We start from the raw sequence: 20,625 nt of genomic DNA on the forward strand, positions 1-20,625 counted from the left end.
GTGCCAAAAACAAATGGACCCCGAAAGGGAAAACAGCCCTGACACTAAACCAATCCGCAGTGCGGGGAGGATGGGTGGGTCGGTAAGGAATCTGCGGCTAGATCACGTCCCTACCAGATCATTACCGAAGGTAACTAACTTGTCCATCTGATAGAGACATCTAGCCGCAGATTCCTTACCTTTGCACAGATACCCAAGCAATACCATCCCTGGAGGAGGGACTGCGGAAAGGCTTCAAACTCAGAAGTCCTGCAAGACGGAGAGGGGAGAGGAGTTGGCCTAACGGCTAGTGCGCTCGACCTTGGACCTGGGGAACTGGGTTCGAGTCTCGTAATGACGCTGAACATTCTGTGATTCTGGGCAAATCACTTAATCTCCCCGTGCCTAACTCATGTAACGTAACTGGTGCTATGTAAAGTGCTCTGATACCGGATTGGATTCGGGTCAAGTTCGCACTATATAAAAAACTCTGCAAGAAACAGCGGCCAGAGGCCCACCCGGCGGACCAGAGAATCCAGGCTGTGGTTTCTGGCAAACATGTGCAGAGATGCCCATGTGGCTGCTTGGCAGATGTCAGAAACCGGGACCAACGCTGGAGAGCCGTGGTGGCTGCTTTCGCGCCTAGTAGAATGGGCCCTAAGGCCTTCAGGAGGTTGTTTCTTCATAGCATATTTGTATACAGAGAATTACCCAGCAAAAGATGGTCCTCCTGTGAACCGTTCGTCCCTTCTTTGCTCCAACGTACCCTGCGAAGAGTTGGCCGTCCACCCAGAACTCTTTTGTATGATCAAGGTGGAACGACTATGCTCTTTTTCAGTCCAGACAGTGGAGGTGCTCTTCCTTTTTGATGCTCTTCTTCCTTTGAAGGATGCAGAGGTGCAAAGAAGGTGGGCAGAGTAACATATTGAGCCAGATGGAAAGGTGTTACTACCGTTGGAAGAAAGGATGCCCTAGTGCGGAGCACTACTTTGCCCAGAATGAAAGGCGGATAAGGAGGCTGCGATGACAATGCCTGTAGTTTGCTCACCCTCCTGACAGAAGTTATCACCACTAAAAAGGATGTTTTAATAGTGAGCAGCCAGAAGGGCAACTATGTAGAGGTTCAAATGGTGCACACATCAAAAAGGTAAGGCTCAAATTAAGGTCCCATTGGGGCATAATAACAGGCGAAGGGAGGAGCATATGGGTAAGCTCTTCGAAAATCTCTGTACTAGAGGTGATTTGAAAAGAGATGGCTGGTTCGGCAGTCGAAGAAAAGGAGACAAGGCCAAAAGGTAGCCCTTGAACTTCAAACAAGAGAAGGGTTTCCAGAACCTAACCAAACTGGAACGAACAGCACTCGAGAGACTTAAGAACAACACAGATCTAGCAATTAAACCAGCAGATAAGGGAGGGGCCATTGTCCTGATGAATAAATCCATGTATCAAGAGGAGTGCAACCACCTACTCTCTGATGCAGCCAGCTACGAGACACTCAGTTGACCCAAAACCACTCCTTACCATGAAGATCAAGGGCATGGTGGATGAGTGTGAGAAAGTGCCATCTTTCTTGCATGGTATGCCCCCACTTTTTGCTGAATTGCTGATGTACTTTGAGTGTGCCCTGGGATCCTGCCAATCAGGTACCCAGGACCTATGTTCCTTCCCTAAAACTGTGTTGAAACCTAAAACCAATTGGCATCTCTGGCCACATGTCAGCCCCTGGTAAATGGTACACTAAGTACCCAGAGCCTTGTGCCCAGAGAAGGCCCCTAAGGGCTGCAGCACTTATTGTGCCACACTTAGAAGCCCTGTACCCTGAGACACACACTGCCCTTGGAGGCTGAGTGTCTGGGGACAGAACAAAATAGAGAGTCGACATGGCACACATCCCTGTGTGCCATGCCCACAACACACACTGCCCTGGCATACATCAGCCACCCTTCTAGCTGGGTGCCCTATGCAAGTGGTGTGGGTACAGGTGCATGAGCCCTGTGCCCCTACAGTACCCAGGTTCATTCCTGGGCACTGTAAGTGCTGTGCTGCCATAAAGAGTATATGGTGCTGGGAGGTCATCAACACGAACTCCACAGCACCATGATGGCAACACTGAAGACTGAGAAGTTTGGTATCAAACTTCTCAGCACATTAAACCCACACTGATGCCAGTATGGGATTTAATGTACCAAGCACGACAGAGGGCATCTTAGAGATGCCCCCTGAACCTAACCTACAAGTCGCGTCTTCTCTGAGGGGCTGCCTAGGCTGCCACACAGCAGACATGTTGCTGGACCCCTGGGTAGAGAGCCATCCGCTCTCCTGGGCCTGCATCAATGCACATCCAGGGCGAGGTGCTAGGTCTCCTCCCCCAGGATGGGCAGGGGAAGCTTCAAAGGCATGCCGCCTTTGTGAGCTTCTCCAGGTCACTTGCTGTACTCAGCAACTGGCCCCTACCGGTTCTGACCCCCACTCTGGCGGGAAGACTGGCCGGAAACCCCAAAGAAGGAAAGGAGGTGTGCCAGCCTCTGTGTCACGAGGACAGCGGGGAAGACCTTATCCAAGGGGTGGACTGGTGGGAGGCTCGAGATGTCACGGACCGTATCTTTTCTACTCCGCAGGGAGACGAGTGGACGCCGTCACTAAGGGAGGAAGCAACACCAGACGCCTTCCCCTTTAACTGGGAAACACTCCCAGACAACCACACCCCCTACGATGACGACGCGGTCGACCAACCAATAAGACCACATGAGGAAGCACTTGGGGTGTGTATGTACACCGGAGCAGGAGACTAGGAGGTGAGAGGAGGATCGGAGCAGGACTACGGAGACCGGAGACGCTAGGAGACTCGAAGGAGTTCGTGGAAGGAGGAGAAGAAGCCGGAGACTGGAGAACTCCGCACCCACGCTTCGCCGAGCCGCGCCCACGGAGGAGCGTGGCTGACCCAGGTTTGTGAACGCTTCACGGGTTGGGTCGGGAGGCGGGAGAAGGCTGAGAAATAACATCAGTACTGCTTGCCGCCTCGTTTGTGCATAGTTAACGTAATTGACCCCCTTCCTCACTTGCACTGCTCCCCCTTTCACACCGGATGTATAGAGTGTTTTCTTTTTGCACCTGAGCACCGGAGTGTGTCCCTCACCCCCGGGTCCCTTAAGAGTGTTTTACAAAGGACGTCATATTGACCCCAGCCTCTGTCTTTGTCTCTCCCTTTGCTGGGTTGCCGCCATTCGGAGTCCCCTGTCTTCCACCCCGGGACCAGGAATCGAACCCCAGAGACGTCTGACACCGGAAAGAGAAGCTCCCCAGGGACAAGAGTAGACATCGAGGGTGGTACAATCCCTAGCGATCCATAAAACCCTGGCTGCTTCGAACACTCGAGACTCTTTAAAAATAAAACCCTCTCTCACTCGACGCCGAGTCTTGCGTTATACTTCGCTCCCGCTCACACTCTGCCAACACCACTCCTCAGGTGGGGGAGGCACGGTGAAGCACATCTCCGGGCTCTCGCCATCTTGAAGATGGGAAGCCCTGCCCAATCAGGACTAGGCTACTGCCCCCCTCCCACAGGAGAGTGGCAGGATAGGGGGTGTACCCACCCCAGGGCAGGGACCCATAGGTCCCTGCCCTTTACCTACCTGTAACGCCCCTAAATGTAGTATTTAGGGGCACCCTGAACCTTCCTTCCTCAGATCCAGATTCTGAAACAGCAAAGAAGATCAAGAAGACCTGCCGTGCAGCTGCTAACAAGAGGAAGACACCAACTGCTTTGGCCCCAGCCCTAACGGCCTGTCGACCCTCGAACCTGCTCCTGCTAAATCCCAGGCATCTCTTGTGGCCAGCAACCTCACCAACCCCAGAGGACCTGGCTACCTTGTGACTCTGAGCATCTGGGACTCTCACAAGCAGTGGTACTGCTCAAAGCAAGTAACTGACCCCTGGCATCAGCCAGGAACCGCGAACCCTGCACACTCTGCACCCGCCAAGCCTGTGCTGGAGTGGACAAAGACCACGAGGATGTCCCCCCGGCAACTGTGACCCCGAATCCAGCACCCAAGGACCCATCTCGATGCTCCCGACAACGCCTACAGCCTCAGAAACGGGGATCCCCCCCCCCAAACGCGATCAACAGAGGGTAAGATTTCCCCGACACCAACAGGCACCCCCTGCACCCGGCGCCCCCCTGTGCCCAACTCCTGGGTACCTACCTATCCTCCAACTACCCAAATTACCTCTCTGAAGAATCTTCGTCTCCGAGCTTGCAGCCATTGTTTGTTCTTGAGCTTCTCCATTGCAATCCATTGAGCGACCGACGGCTCAAAAACACCCTGCACCCAGCCGCCCGAGTGGCCCTGGCAGTGCAACTTCTACTCTAACCTACTTCCCCATTTGCCCTGAGCAAGTGACCAGGAGCCCAGTTCCCACAGCCACGTGGCCTGCTAGCCAGCAGCCACCAACCACGGGCCCGCTGCCTCCCATAGGATAACATTGGGCCTACCTCACTCTGCACCCGGCTGCCCCTGTGCCGCTGAGGGTGTAACAACTGTACTTACCTGACCCAGGGAGACCCCGGAGTCTATGCCCAGAACCTTAACTCTGCCAGTCGAGTACTTACCCAAAAGCCGATAACTCACTTTTCTTCCATAGGGTAACATTGACTGGTTTCACTTGAAAATTCTTCTAAGTGTGGAGTTTCTAAACTTTAAAATATTCACCTAAAATCAACCGAGTAACAAAATCGAAAATACTCAACTGCTATTAGGAGAGATCCTGACCCTGAAAAGTAATTACAACCATACTTACCGCTAACTCAATTTTCTTCCATAGGAAACCATTGACTGTTTTTCTGTGAAATTTCTTTCAAGTGTCAATTTTTGCAAACTACAAATATTCTTTAAAAATCGTATCAACTGTGAAAACGTAATTACTTACCTGTTTTAGATAGATGTCCCAGGACTGAGCCTAGGAGCCCAGCACTGGATTACAAAAGTAACGAGAACATACTTTACCTGCAACTTGAATTTCCTTCCATAGGATAACATTGCCTGGTGTTTGCTGAAAAAGTTTCTAAGTGTCGATTTTGCAAACTTACAAATATTCGTTAAAAACCGCCTGTACAACCTAAACGCATTCTCTCAACTGCTTACAGGTAGTACACTAGTGCTGGATCCAGGATCCAAAACTAAGCTAGAAAAAGTAACCATAACCTCACTTACCTGCTAAGTGAATTTCCTCCCATAGGATAACATTGGTGATTTTATTAGAAAAAGTTTTCAAGTGTCAACTTTTAAAATACCAAAATATTGCTTAAAAATCACAACAGTAACTAAAACGTATTTACTCACCTGTTTCGAGGAACTGTCCCAGGACTGAATCTGGGATCCAGTCCTGGAGTTAGAAAAGTAATCCTAAAAGTAATCAATTGCATTTACTTAGAATTTCCCATTGAGCTCAATGTATAATTGTGTTTGAATTGTGTTGCCAATTGCAACAAACTGTAACTATTGCATTCAAAAGACTATTGCCTATTGAAAAGTATTTAACTAAAGCATTTCATTCTGACAAAATATATTTTGATACCTATTGTTGGTTCTAAAATAAAACAACCATATATTTTTTATATACAAACCATTGGCCTAGAGTTTAGTTCTTGAGTGTGTGAGACCATTTGCTGACTGAGTGTGTACAACAAATGCTTTACACTGTCCTCTGATACTGCCTTACTGCTCGACCAAGCTACCACTTTAGAGAGTAAGGTTATATCTAACTTTAGCCTCTGCCAAACCTCTGGGGACTGTGGACTCTGTACACATTGTACCTATTTGGGAACAGTATATACAGAGCCACTTTCCTACTATGAGGCACTATTTAATGACTGGATCACGAAACAAGAGGCGGACTTCCTTGTCAGTGAAAACCCCAGAGCACCTAGACTTTATACCCTTCCCAAAATACATAAAGGGAAGATGCCCCCACCGGGAAGACCGATAGTCTCTGGCATCAGGTCCATCCTCGAGCCTCTCTCACCGTTTTTTTTGACTGGTTCCTTAAACCAATTGTACAAAAATCACCATCCTACCTGCGAGACACGAAATATGTACTTTGCCTCTTGCGAGATTTAGAAACCAACAACACCGAGGATCTCTTTATCACCATGGACATAGAGGCACTGTACACTAGTATCCCAGAGACGCACACTAGAAGTCGTGGAACTGGAATTTTCTGACTCCACAACATTTCATTATGGAATGCGCGGAGGTGGCCTTAACAGAGAACTTTTTCTAATTCGAAGAAGTGTTGTACCATCAAATCACAGGCACATCAATGGGCAGTACTTTCGCCCTGAGCCTGGCATGCCTATACGTACATGAATTCGAGGAGGATCACATCTTCAAATAAAGCAATCCATTTACTGAACACCTAAGAACCTGGAAACGTTATATTGACGACGTTTTAATTGTCTGGCGAGGGGATGAGGACACAGCAAGAGCCTTTGTAGAATGGGTCAACACAAAGGATCAACATCTAAAATTCACCCACTCCATTAATAAAGATCATGCAATTTTCTTGGATCTAGACATCAGCATGACTGCAGATGGCATCAGCACAAAGGTACATAATAAACCAACAGACAAGAATAGTCTACTTTTGTATTAAAGCTATCATCCAAAAGCCCTGCGGAACAACCTACCAGTGGGCCAATTCTCCGGGTACGCAGAAACTGCTCAGAGACAGACAACTTCACAGAACAAGCAGAAAACCTTGAGAAGAAGCTACTAGACCGGCACTACCCCAAGAAAATGATAAGGAAGGCCAAGGAGAGAGCTAGGAATAACAATCATGAAGCCCCACTAGAAAACACCGAAAAAGAAAAACCAAACAGAATTGTGTGTGTGACAACATATACAACAGTTTCAAATACTGTACAAAAAATCATAAGAAAAAACTGCCACATTCTGGATGGTGCAGATAAACAATGGGAACCTCCACTCTTTGCATTTAAGAGGTGTAAGAACCTACGGGATGAGCTTGTACAAGCAAAAGATCCTCCCAAGGTGAGGGAAGACCAAGTTACCCTCTGGAACACTCAAAGACCTACAGTGTGGTAAATATTTAAATTACCTGTACTATTTTTTTATGCGGTAAAGTCTAGTAAGAATAACTCAGTCAAAATAAGAGGCAGAATCCGTGGTATTAGAGGTTTCTGAAAAGGGCTTTATTCCTTTACAAAGGAATTATAGTTCGAACCAGGCAATCTTATTCCATCACCACGAAGGTTCAGGAAGGGATAGGCAATACATTATTGACAAGTAACAATATATATATGAAAAGCATTGCATTAAGACAGATGCAGGAGGCGTAACAGCTGATAATACAGATAAGAATACACATACGTAATGAAAATAGGCGTAAATACAGGCGTATGCTAGAAACGTCGTTTAAAATTATGTCACAAGTGGGTGGATCCATAAGAGAATCCTGCAGTGTCAGCAGAAATATTTGGCAGAGATGCGCGCGCAGCCACATGACGTGTGATTGACGTGCAACTAGGGGGTGAAGGGGAATTGACATTTAGCTCTACATGTGAAGACAGAAGTCTGGGGGGTCAGGTCAACCTAATCCCAAATCGTATCTAATATCTTTGTTTAAGGAACTGTTTTATCCAAAAGGAAAGGTCTCTCGGACGGAATCTATTCTATACTGACTGTTAGTGCATGTACAAGCGTCTATGTGTCTACATGAGATGCGAGGGGGCAGGAATCTTCCATGGTAACAGGGGCTATGAATTACTTGCATAAAGACGGCGAGGCCGAGCTCTTTGCTCGGTAGCTGGAAGGATGTTTACCTAAACTACTAGACAGGAATGCATTGGATGAGGAGCGGAGCAGATAACTTGAAGGCTGAATACAGTTTTTGGCAGGCAACAGGCCGCGTCAGGCACCGTTAGCCGCGCAGGGAGTAGGACAAAGTTCATGGATACGGATGCAGGTCCAAGCTGGAGCATTTCAGAGGCAGAAGCAGGAAAAGGCTTGATGACAGAATTCAGGGCCTACTCGCCTGAACTGTAAAACTAGAAAAGTGAACCATATAAAGTCGGTGGCCAATCATACTTAGGAATGGAATATTTGACCCATTCATGGCGGATCTGAAAGAGGACATGTTGACGTTGGACGCACATGCATTTGCGTCTTCATAGCTGGAAATGGAGGGAACATACATGTACTTGTAGCATGTACATGGAGCCGTTGGGGTCTAAGATAGGGGACATAACTGGTCATAAAATTCATATTTCCTCATTCCCTCCTTGTCCCCTACGGACCCTTACGAAATATCCATCTTCATCAATCCATCGATCTGTTCATATAGCATCATTTGTTCTTCTTTCTTCTTCCGGAATCTTGAATGAAAATTTGAAGGCGGGATACACGATGTGGCACACAGACCACAAATCGCTGGCCCACATTGTAGACATAAGCAACAACTGAATAGTATGAGAAAGCCAATACCTAGGAAGGATAGGATCCTCCATCCCCAGGCTGACAACACGCTCCAGAACCAACCGGACCAAGTCCAGGTGCCTGGATTCTGGTGTATCTGGCTTACGATCTTATGAAGTCGAGTTATGGCCTTATATACGGACGGCGCGTTTTCTGGTATGAAAACACAGCAACTTGATCCGATGACCCTACAAGCTCCGCCCCTATCGGCCAGAATGACGTCAAGGACAAGACGATTTTGAAGAACAACAATCCGCATCGCAGACTGCTCCTCTGTTAAGTTGCCTAAGGCGGAAGTAGTTTCATTCACTACTGCTTCAAGGGTTCTAGTTAATCTACGTATCAGCTTACTATTAGTGACTGTACCTATGTAGGGAAAGAAACCTTTATTGAAATCTGTGTATTGCTCCCATGCTGTTTCGGTGTAGTCGACAATCGGGAGATCTCTCTGCTGTCTATTGTGTACTAAATGGGTATTCCTATGATAATCAGGCGGGGCTAGGAAAACAGGTGGTAGAAGGAATGCAATGTAACAGGTACCATCCCAATCTAGGGGTAGGCGTATGTATGCGGTGTGACCACAGATGAAGTAGGAGTGACGAGAAGCTCTAAATGTAGACTTGCCTTTATCACTGAATTCTATTACAGTGATACATTTACTATGGCCCATGTGTATTGAACCATTCTTTCTTACACATAATTCGCCTCTAACTGGAAATACTGACATAGCGGGCAAGATTGGTGTAGCTTCGGATTCAATATTCAGGATCATAAGATTAAGTGTAAAGTTACCTAATCCATATACTTCATTTTCTAGATCAGTTCCTGTTCTTTTGGGAAGTCCCTCCTTGTTAGGGTAGCAGACTTTAAGTAAAACTAGGTTCAGGTTTCCCCAAACCCAGTTGTCTTGATAAACTACTGAATTTGAATTTAGGGAATTAATCAAACTAAACCATGCTCCACAGGAGCCATTGTGTGTGAATGGATACGGAAAGAGGGGCAGAACTCCCCTATATTTCTGATAGGGAGGGAGTCGGCCACATATCCAACAATTTGTAGCATTGCTGGTCTGATGAGAATGATGTAACATACTAATGAATGTGTTGTTGCGCAGCGCAAATCTATAGGACAACTCATGCGGGGGTAATTCGCTAAAAGAATGTTCGGCAGTAGCATTGAAAGCACGCTTGGAAATAGGGTAATACATGTGTAATAATATACTGGCAATGATAGTCAGAAGACTTAGAAAAAACATAATTAACAATGTCACTATGCAGTGACTACGAAGTGATTTACAGTACGCATGTTTCTTGAGCTGTTTCTGTTTATTTCTCTCTCTATTTCGGTCTAGAGGATACATGTCAGAGACAAATTCAACCGATTCACCTTGGAGAGGACTTAAACAATCAAATTGTCTGACTTGCTAGACCTTAGTTTCAGTTTATAGTTTTCTTTTTCAGTTTTGTCAACCAGGGGGAGTTTTGAGTCAGTCTGTGAGGGAATGCAGAGCTGATAATTCAAGTCGGATGATAGTCCATGAAATTTTTTGATATGGCTCGAGTGTAACCACCCTTTACGTCCCTCAATCTTCACAGCTGTCCTTGTGGTCAATAAGACGAGTTTAGGCGACTGCCAGCGAGGCTCCAGCGGTTTCCTTCTGTCGAAGTTCCTTACAAGTACAATATCTCCCGGAACCACGTCATGGGGCTTCACCTCAGTGTTATCGGGAAAAGCTGCAGCTACCTGTGAACGACAAGATTGTAGTGCAGACATCAAGGAAGCCAGGTAATCTGTCAGCATATTACAATCAACATCAGTTATTTTACGAGGTATAGGCGTCCCCCACATATTTGGTGGTCTACCGAAGATCACCTCATACGGGGATAGCCCTGTTCGAGAGTGTGCTACCATTCTCATGTAAAAGAGCGCAACCGGTAAAGCTTCTATCCAGTCGACACCTTTTTCTCTACATACTTTGGACAGTCTAATTTTCAGAGTTTGATTATGTCGCTCCACGAGACCTGCTGCCTCGGGATGTCGGACACAGTGGAATTTCCATTGGTAGCCTAACAGGAGTGAAACATGTTTCATTAGCTCGGATGAGAACGGCTGGCCATTATCTGAGTACACGACACGGGGCAAACCATACCGTGGGAAGAATTCTCGAACTAACTGTTTGGCAGTAGTCGGGGCAGTGTAATCTGAGACGGGATACGCCTCTGTCCACCGGGAAAGAGCGCATACAACTACAAGGACATATTTGAATCCTCGACATCGTTCCATCTGGATATAATCCATCTGGAGGACTTCAAAAGGGTGATCGGGGGGGTGAAATCCACCCTGTTCTACAGGTACGCCTTTTCCTGGATTGAACTGACAACAAATCATGCAGGTACGTACTTTCTGTTTAGCTGCTGCTCGCAAGTGTTTATTGAACCAAATGTGTTGAATGCTGTCTAGCATAGCCTTCTCTCCTAGGTGCGCTGGACTATGTATTGTGTTAATGATGACCTGAACCATTGAGTCGGGGAGAAACCATATAGATTTTCCCTTCGTCATCCATCCTTGATCCGTTTGGATCCCTCCTAATTCAGTCCATCTCTTTATTTCTTCTGGTGTAGCATGTGTCTGTATGTCAATTACATCAAGGGCGGGATCCTTAACTGTCATGCAGTGTGTTGGTGTCGGAACTATTGTCTTTGTCGTGTCAGTTGTATGAGTCTGATTCTGAGCAGTCTGTTTAGCTGTCCTGTCAGCTAGGTCATTACCCTGAGAAATAATGTCAGTCACTTTTGTATGGGCTTTACACTTCATAATCGATATTGCAGTTGGCAGATGTATTGCATCTAACAGAGCTTGAATAAGGGGACCGTGCTGGATGTGGGCACCGTGAGAAGTTAAATAACCTCTCTCTCGCCAAAGCACGCCGAAGTCATGAACGACTCCGAATGCATAACGTGAATCTGTGTATATGTTGACTTTCTTATTTTTGGCTTGAATACAGGCTTGTGTCAGGGCGATGAGCTCTGCTGCTTGAGCTGACAAGGTATCGATACAATTAGTTTCAATAATTTCAGTATCTGTTGTGACTGCATAAGCGGCCACTAACTCTCCTGTATTTGTTCTCATGCATGAACCATCTACATATAATGTCAGGTCTGGATCTGATAATGGAATATCTGTCAAGTCTTGTCTGGGTTTCGTCGTAATAGTAATAACTTCAATACAATCATGTGCCAATGGGTCTGTTCCACTTAATGGCAAAAGTGTGGCAGGATTTAATGTACTACAACGTCTGATTTCTATGTGTGGCTGGAACAATGTCAATTCATAACCCGTCAGTCTTGCTATAGTCAAGTGTTGTGTTTGGGTCCGGTTCAAGAGAACCTCTACTGCATGTGGTACTTGTACTGTCAATTGATGTCCTAGCACTATGGCATCGCTTTGTCTGATTGCTAAAGCTGTTGCTGCGACTGATTTCAGGCACGCAGGAAGAGCCTGAGCTACGGGATCTAATGTACTGGAAAAATAAGCACATGGCTTGTGTGATCCTGCTTGTTCCTGCGTGAGTACTGACAAAGCAGTACCTTCACGTTCTGTAACAAAGAGTGTAAAACGTTTTCTGTAACATGGTGTTGCTAAAACAGGTGCTTGGCATAAAGCTTTCTTTAAGCTTTCAAAAGCTTGTGTATGTTCCTGAGTCCAAGGGAGGACAGTCGATGTCGCTGCCTCCTGTGTTGTCAACTGAATGAGTGGTTTCGCTAGAAATGCATATTGAGGGATCCACTGCCTACAGTACGAAGTGAGGCCTATGAATGCCCGTACCTCCTTTTGTGTCTTGGGTGGCGGCATGTTAACAATTAACTGGATACGGTCGGGTGTAAGCTGTCTTCCCCCCTTGGACAGCAAGTGCCCAAGGTACACGACTTGCTGGACACAGAATTGCAGTTTCGAAGGGGACACTTTGTGCCCCTTGTCGGCTAAGAAATGTAAAACCGTCAGTGATGCTTTTTCACATTCAGGTTCGCTTCGTGCGGTGATCAGCAGATCATCGACGTATTGAAGCAGGGCAGTGTTAGCTGGCATGTGAATACTGTCAAGTTCTCTTTTCAGTGCTTGGCTATAGATGCTGGGGCTTTCTGTGAACCCTTGAGGTGCGCGTGCAAATTTAAAACTTCGTCCATTTAAACTGAATCCGAACAAATATTGGCTTTCCGGATCGATTGGGACGCTAAAGAAAGCGTTCTTGAGATCAATTACAGTAAAGAACGTTGCTTCTGAATCTATGGCTGTTAGCAATGAAGAGATATCTGGGACCACGGGGTATTGTGGTAAAATGCACTTATTTAATTCTCGCAGATCAATAACTAATCGATATACTGGTGGTGCTTTTGGATCTGTTCGTTTAAGAATCGGAATTATCGGGGAATTACATACATTGGAGTCGGTTTCCACAACCACTCCTTGTACAATGAGCTCGTCAACGATTTGCAGTAAAGCCACAACAGCATCTGGTGGTAACTTGTATTGTCGTATTCGTGGTAATACTACTCCTGTTTTAAGTGTGACTCGATATGGTGTAATATGCATACAACCTACATCAGTGGGGCCTTGCGCCCATAAATGTGCAGGTAGATTCTGTAACCGATGATCCATGTCTCTAGACACGTAGTGACCTTTAAAGTCACGCAAAAATAGTCGTACTCCTTCCGGAGAACAACATATTACAGCTCCTAGAGCTTTCAATGTTTTTATACCTAACAAGTTTTCTGGACATGATTTCGTAAGCAATAGATCTGTAGTCCGTGTTAATGGACCGACTGTGAATGCAAGTGGTTGCGATACTTCGTTAATAGTGGGCTTTCCTGAAAAACCAAGGGAAATATTTTGTGAGCCTGAGAGGGGTACCCCTGGGACTTCGCTGTGACGGATAGTGGTTCTGCTTGCCCCTGTATCGAGTAGAAACTTTCTGTCTTTCCCTAATACTTGACTCTGTACGTAAGGACCTTCTTGATCTACGGGAACCTCAATAAGGGGTATGAGGAAATATGAATTTTGTGATCAGTTATGTCCCCTATCGTAGACCCCAACGGCTCCATGTGCATGCTATAAGTACATGTATGTTCCCTCCAGTTCCAGTTTTGAAGACGCAAATACATGTGTGTCCACCGTCAACATGTCCTCTTTCAGATCCGCCATGAATGGGTCAGATATGCCATTCCTAAATATGAAAGGCCACCGACTTTATGTGGTTCACTTTCCACATTTTACAGATTCAGGCGAGTAGGCCCTGAATTCTGTCATCAAGCCTTTTCCTGCCTTCTGCCTCTGAAAGCTCCAGTCCGAGCCTGCATCTGTAACCATGAACTTTGTCCTACTCCCTGCGCGGCTAACGGTGCCTGATCCAGCCTGTTGCCTGCCAAAAACTGTATTTTCACCTTCAAGATTATCTGCTCAGCTCCTCATCCGATGCATTCCTGTCTAGTAGTTTAGGTAAACATTCCTCCAGCTACCGTGCAAGGGGCCAGGCCTCACTATCCTCATGCAAGTAATTCATAGCCCCTGTTACCATGGAAGATTCCTGACCCCTCGCATCTCATGTAGACACTTGTACACGCACTAACAGTCAGTATAGAATAGATTCCGTCCGAGAGACCTTTCCTTTTAGATAATACAGTTCTTTAAACATAAGATATTAGATATGATTTGGGATTAGGTTGACATGACCCCTCAGACTTCTGTCTCCACATGTAGAGCTAAATGTCAAGTCCCCTTCACCTTCTAGTTGCACGTCAATCACACGTCATGCGGCTGCGCACGCATCTCTGCCAAATATTTCTGCTGATATTGCAGGATTCTCTTATGGATCCACCCACTTGTGACATCATGTATAATGACGTTTTCTAAATTACGCCTATATGTCCGCCTTTTTGGTTACGTATGCATATTTTATCTCTCTTATCAACTGTTACGCCTCCTGCATCCGTTACACTATAATGCATTTCTTATAAAAGTGATTACCTGTCAATAATGTATTGCCTTCCTTCCTGAACTTTCGTGGTGATGGAATTTGAAGCCTGCAATTCGAATTGTATTTCCTTTGTAAAGGATTAAAGCCTTTTAGAACCTCTAATACCACGGATTCTGCCTCTTATATTTACTGAGTTATTCTTACTAGATTTTACCGCATAAAAAATAGTACCGGTAATGAAATATTTACCACAGAAATTGGCGCCCGAACAGGGACACTTTCTCATCTCACGCGCCGGAGGTGCGTTGCAGGCCCGGTCTCCTGCCACAGCTGAACGGACAAAAACGCGTACCTGCAGGATTTCCTGTATCTCCCTCCGGCCAAGCGGGGGTGACTGAGGCTGCGATCAACACCCAGACGAGGCGGTGAGAAGTGCGAAGTATCCCGACCAGAGCCTAGCTGAGAGAGCAAGATCCGAGGTATACAGAGGCCCACCAGGTTCCGAAGTTCCGAGTCCAGTCGAGTCGAGTCCAGTCCGGTCCAGTTTCAGTTCAGTTCCGAGGCCTTCCGTTCCGCGCTACCCGGTGAGGACCATTGTCGGGGAGGCATTTAAACGTGCACATAGTCTGTGCCGGTCAAGACGGGTTTGGGTACACAAATTCGGTCTGCACTGTTTCAGCAGTGTATCTGTACTGTTTAGCAGTATATCTAGTATGTCTTGCAAATAATTAAGTATTATTTAGTGTTAGTATTATGTCAGTAACTAGTTTCTTAGTAGTTATCATCGTTCGTTAAACAGCCAAATGTTAAATGTTTAATACGTTCTACATATTGTGGTGTGAATGATTGTTCATTATTGTGTTTACTGTATTAAGTGTGTTCAAGTAATAGGGTCTAAAAATGCCGCTCTTTTCAAAATTAAGACAGATCAAAACTAGAAAAGGGGTACTCGAAGAAGCTGTTCCCATCCCACCTAGGGACACTCCAGGGTACTTTATGTATCATAAGCATGGCCTAGATGCCGTGTTATTTCTTGATTTATGGGTGGACTACACCAAAGATTTACCAGAGAGTCAAAGATGGCCCGCAGCTGGGACCTGGGATGCAGATTGCATCATGAGAGTAGAAGAAGAATTATGGAAAAAGAAAGCCAGACAGTCACAGAAAGATGCCATTGAATTATGGCGTAAAGAATCATATAGACGTACAGAAAAGGCGCTCAGACAGGAAGAGAAAGGTAGGGAGAATTCGAATAAAACCCGAGAAAATTTATTAATAGAGGAAGGTACCCGAGTAAAAACAGAACAAGTAGATAGACAAAGAAATACTCTTATGAATGGTATGTATCCTCTTCTGGCCGAAGGATTACCTAAGGCTACCCCGGAAATACCAAAAGACTTGACTCCTCCATTGCTCCCGATAAAAGCACATCCTAAAACAGCAAAGGACGTTTTCCTTTCCTCCTATTTAGATGACGTAGCTCCCGAGTATGCTAATACCATACCACACACACCGCTTGCCGATGGTGTTCAACACCAAGAGCATCCGTCTGTATCTCCGCAGCAACAAACTCCTGCACTAGTTCCAACAGGTCCGTCCGTTTCTACTGTTTTTCCCGCATCTACAATTTCTATCTTACGTCCAACGAATCCTTTCTTGCCCAGCACCTCAGATGGTGCTACAGGAGGTACGACAGACATGTTTGCCACCCCGCCGCGAAATAAACAGACCCTTAGAGATTTAGCACTCCAACGTACACCCCAACTAGTGACATCCGACATGTTTAAAGAACATCTTGTGGATTGTAGATACGATCCAGTGCCAGGTAAACAGGACAGATTGCTAATATCATCACTACGTATACGACGAGCTACATTATATTTAAGGACGATACCAGGAATGGTTGAACACCTAGACAATATATATCACTTTGTCCAAACAGGGCGAGGTCCAGAAAGTATTAACGAAGCTATGGAATACCAGAAAGTGGATGTACAAAGACAACTACTACGTTTTTTCATAAACTGCGTGATCAGGAACCAAGACAGGCCTGGGGCAGATCATGATACCATGCAAAAACTTGCCAAATGGGGTCAGAATATATCAGAAGAGAAACATGATAAACAGGCGTGTATAATCGCCATGTATCGAAAGATCCGCAAGGAAGTAGAACGAATACATAAAGAAAGACGAGAAGCAGACAGAATTGAATCAGAGGGAGAGGAGGAGCAAGAATCAGAACAAATAGAAACGATAGCTTACGTAGGTAGAGGAAGACCCCATAATAATACTAGAGGCTTCAATGATCCGATATGTCCGATACGTCCAGAATGTAATAGACATTTTCAAACCCCTATGTTAAATACAAGGTCCCCTGAACACCTATTCCAAGCCGCTGATAAATTACTCCGAGATCGAAGGGGGTACCATATGCTCGATTCCATGGATGAACAAGAATTGGCCAGGTCAGCAGTACAATGGGCTGACAGTCCCAGCAAATACAGTGATGATGCACTAGTACACACGTTTCTGAATCTTACCCCATACGAACAGCGTTTAGCTAGTATATATATGATTCAACACCTCCTTATATTATATAAAAGTCAACACTCCGATCCTGGACCCTTACCTGACATATTGATAGAACTACTCACGAATAAATGGAGAGGGTCAGGTACTGATTTGATTAAAGAAATTCTAGAATTTCGAAACCAGTATATAACTTTCGTGTGCCCAGAACACGTTCCAGTTCCCACTATGGGAAGAAAAATGTATCACATAGATAGACTGAATCCGTTACGCGAAGTGCACCCAATCAGAGGTGAAGGTAATAACTTTACACGCGTGTTTGTGTACACGCCTATAACTAAAATCGAATTATTAGAAATGAAGAAAGTAGTACCCAGCCATGACAAGGATCCAGCAGGTTTCCACCGTGAGATAAAAGACATGCTACTCATGGGAGAGTATACCTACCCCGACATTATGAAAATACTGAAAGTGTTAATGCCTGCCGGTGTTTACGAGAAACTCAAAGAAAAGGAATGGGAGGTGGGAGAACAAAAGATAGACTGGACAGCATTAGAAAACGAAGAAAAGGCCCGAGCTGCAGGAGCAGGGCTTGGGGAAAAGACTACAGCACTACCAGGATTACTAGTGCAGGTACTGCCACGTTTATTAACTACGAAAAAGGAGGACTGGGGTGCAATCTCAGCCTGTAAACAAAAGCAAGATGAAGACACTAGTGATTTCTATTCCCGATTTGAAAAATGTTTTGGTATAAATAGTGGCATAAAAGCAAGTAGCGAGTCATATCCACATCTGTTTGTGACAAAATTAGTTGAAAATTCCCTACCGCAAGTTAAGAATAGAGTATTGAAATTTGAGAGTACCTGGCAGGGTAACACCCCGTCACAGATGTTACAGATGTTACAATATCACCACAATAGAATTAGAGAAGAACAAGAACACGAACAAAGACGTATGAAAGATACAAAAATGAAAATGCTTGTTGCTCAGTCAGTTCCAGCTGATGGTCACCAAAAGGGTGATTCAATAGGTCCAGTTAAAGGGACATGTAACTATTGTAAACAACAAGGTCATTATATACACGATTGTCCAGTTCTGAAACATAATATTGCCACAGGTAGAACCCAAGAAAGACCACGTCCACCTAGACAGGATCAGAATCAACAACAAATTCCTCAGCATGCACAACCTAGGTCAGCTCCGCAACAATTAGCTCCGCAACAGGCAGCTCCACAACAGACCGTAGCACCACCACCAGCGCAGCCTATTGCTGCCACACAAGCGACAACGCAACAGATGTACCAGTATGCACAAGCAGATTATCCCGATTATCAGCGATACACATGAAATAGCCTAGAGAGGGAAGTTGGCTTACCCCTTATTGAGGTTCCTGTAGATCAAGAGGGACCTTATGTACATAGTGAACTATTAGGGGAAGACAGAAAGTTTTTACTTGATACAGGGGCAAGCAGAACAACTATACGACGCAGTGAAGTTCCAGGGGCACCCCTCTCAGGCTCACAGAATATTTCCCTTGGATTCTCAGGAAAGCCTATCATTAATGAAGTAACACAGCCTCTTCCACTTACGGTTGGTCCATTGACACGTACTACAGATTTATTGCTTACTAAATCATGCCCAGAAAACCTGTTAGGTATAAAAACATTGAAAGCTCTAGGAGCTATAATATGTTGTTCCCCGGAAGGAGTACGATTATTTTTACGTGATTTTAAAGGTCACTACGTGTCCAGAGACATGGATCACCGGCTGCAGAGTTTACCTACACATTTATGGGCACAAGGCCCCACTGATGTTGGTTGCATGAACATTACACCATATCGAGTCACACTAAAAACAGAAGTAGTACTACCACGAATGCGACAATATAGGTTACCACCAGATGCTGTTGCGGCCTTACTGCAAATCATTGACGAACTCATTGCACAAGGAGTGGTTGTCGAAACCGACTCCAACGTATGCAATTCCCCGATAATTCCTATTCTTAAAAGAACGGATCCAAAAGCACCACCAGTATATCGATTAGTTATTGATCTGCGCGAATTAAATAAATGCATTGTACCACAATATCCTGTAGTCCCAGATATCTCTTCATTACTAACAGCTATTGACTCAGAAGCAACGTTCTTCACTGTAATTGATCTCAAGAATGCTTTCTTTAGCGTCCCAATAGATCCGGAAAGTCAATATCTGTTCGGATTCAGTTTAAATGGACGAAGTTTTAAATTCACACGCGCACCTCAAGGATTTACAGAAAGCCCCAGCATCTATAGCCAAGCACTGAAACGAGAACTTGACAGTATCCACATGCCAATTAACACTGCCTTGCTTCAATATGTCGATGATCTGTTGATCACCGCCCGAAGCGAACCTGAATGTGAAACAGCGTCACTGACGGTTTTAAAATTTCTGGCCGACAAGGGGCACAAGGTGTCCCCTTCTAAGCTGCAATTCTGTGTCCCGCGAGTTGTCTACCTTGGGCACTCGCTGTCCAAGGAGGGAAGACAGCTTACACCCGACCGCATCCAGTTAATTGCTAACATGCCACCACCCAAGACACAAAAGGGGGTGCGGGCTTTTATAGGCCTCACTTCATACTGTAGGCAGTGGATCCCTCAATATGCATTTCTAGCAAAACCACTCATCCAGTTGACAACACAGGAGGCCGCCACATCGACTGTCCTCCCTTGGACTCAAGAACATACACATGCTTTTGAAAGCTTAAAGAAAGCTTTATGCCAAGCACCTGTTTTAGCAACACCATGTTACAGTAAACAGTTTACACTATTTGTTACAGAACGCGAAGGTACTGCCTTGTCAGTACTCACTCAGGAACAAGCAGGATCACACAAACCATGTGCTTATTTCTCTAGTACATTAGATCCAGTAGCTCAGGCTCTTCCTGCGTGCCTGAAATCAGTGGCAGCAACAGCTTTAGCAATCAGACAAAGCGATGCCATAGTGTTAGGACATCAATTGACAGTACAAGTACCACACGCAGTAGAGGTTCTCTTGAACCGCACACAAACACAACACTTGACTATAGCGAGACTCACTGGTTATGAATTAACATTGTTTCAGCCACACATAGAAATCAGACGTTGTAATACGTTAAATCCTGCCACACTTTTGCCAGTAAATGGAACAGATCCATTAGCACATGATTGTATTGAAGTAATTACTATCACGACAAAACCCAGACAAGACTTGACAGATATCCCTTTATCAGATCCAGACCTGACATTGTATGTAGATGGTTCATGTATGAGAACAAGTACGGGAGAATTAGTGGCCGCTTACGCAGTCACAACAGACACTGAAGTCATTGAAACAAATTGTATTAACACTTTGTCAGCTCAAGCAGCAGAGCTCATCGCTCTGACACAAGCCTGTACTCAAGCAAAAGATAAGAAAGTCAACATATACACAGATTCACGTTATGCATTCGGAGTCGTCCATGACTTCGGCGTGCTGTGGCGAGAGAGGTTATCTAACTTCTCACGGTGCCCACATCCAACACGGACCCCTCATTCAAGCCCTATTAGACGCGATTCATCTACCTACTGCGATATCAATTATGAAATGCAAAGCCCATACAAAAGTTACCGATATCATTTCTCAGGGTAATGACCTAGC

The 20,625-nt window shown here is 45.4% G+C and overlaps 1 protein-coding gene across 1 annotated transcript in view; it reads right to left on the reverse strand.

The window, feature by feature from the left end:
* DCUN1D4 (defective in cullin neddylation 1 domain containing 4) overlaps positions 1-20,625 on the reverse strand; it is a 455,220-nt gene that overhangs the window by 2,162 nt on the left and 432,433 nt on the right. The window lies entirely within an intron of this gene.

This window comes from Triturus cristatus, chromosome 2_2, assembly GCF_964204655.1.
Source record: "Triturus cristatus chromosome 2_2, aTriCri1.1, whole genome shotgun sequence".
Taxonomy (NCBI): Eukaryota; Metazoa; Chordata; class Amphibia; order Caudata; family Salamandridae; genus Triturus; species Triturus cristatus.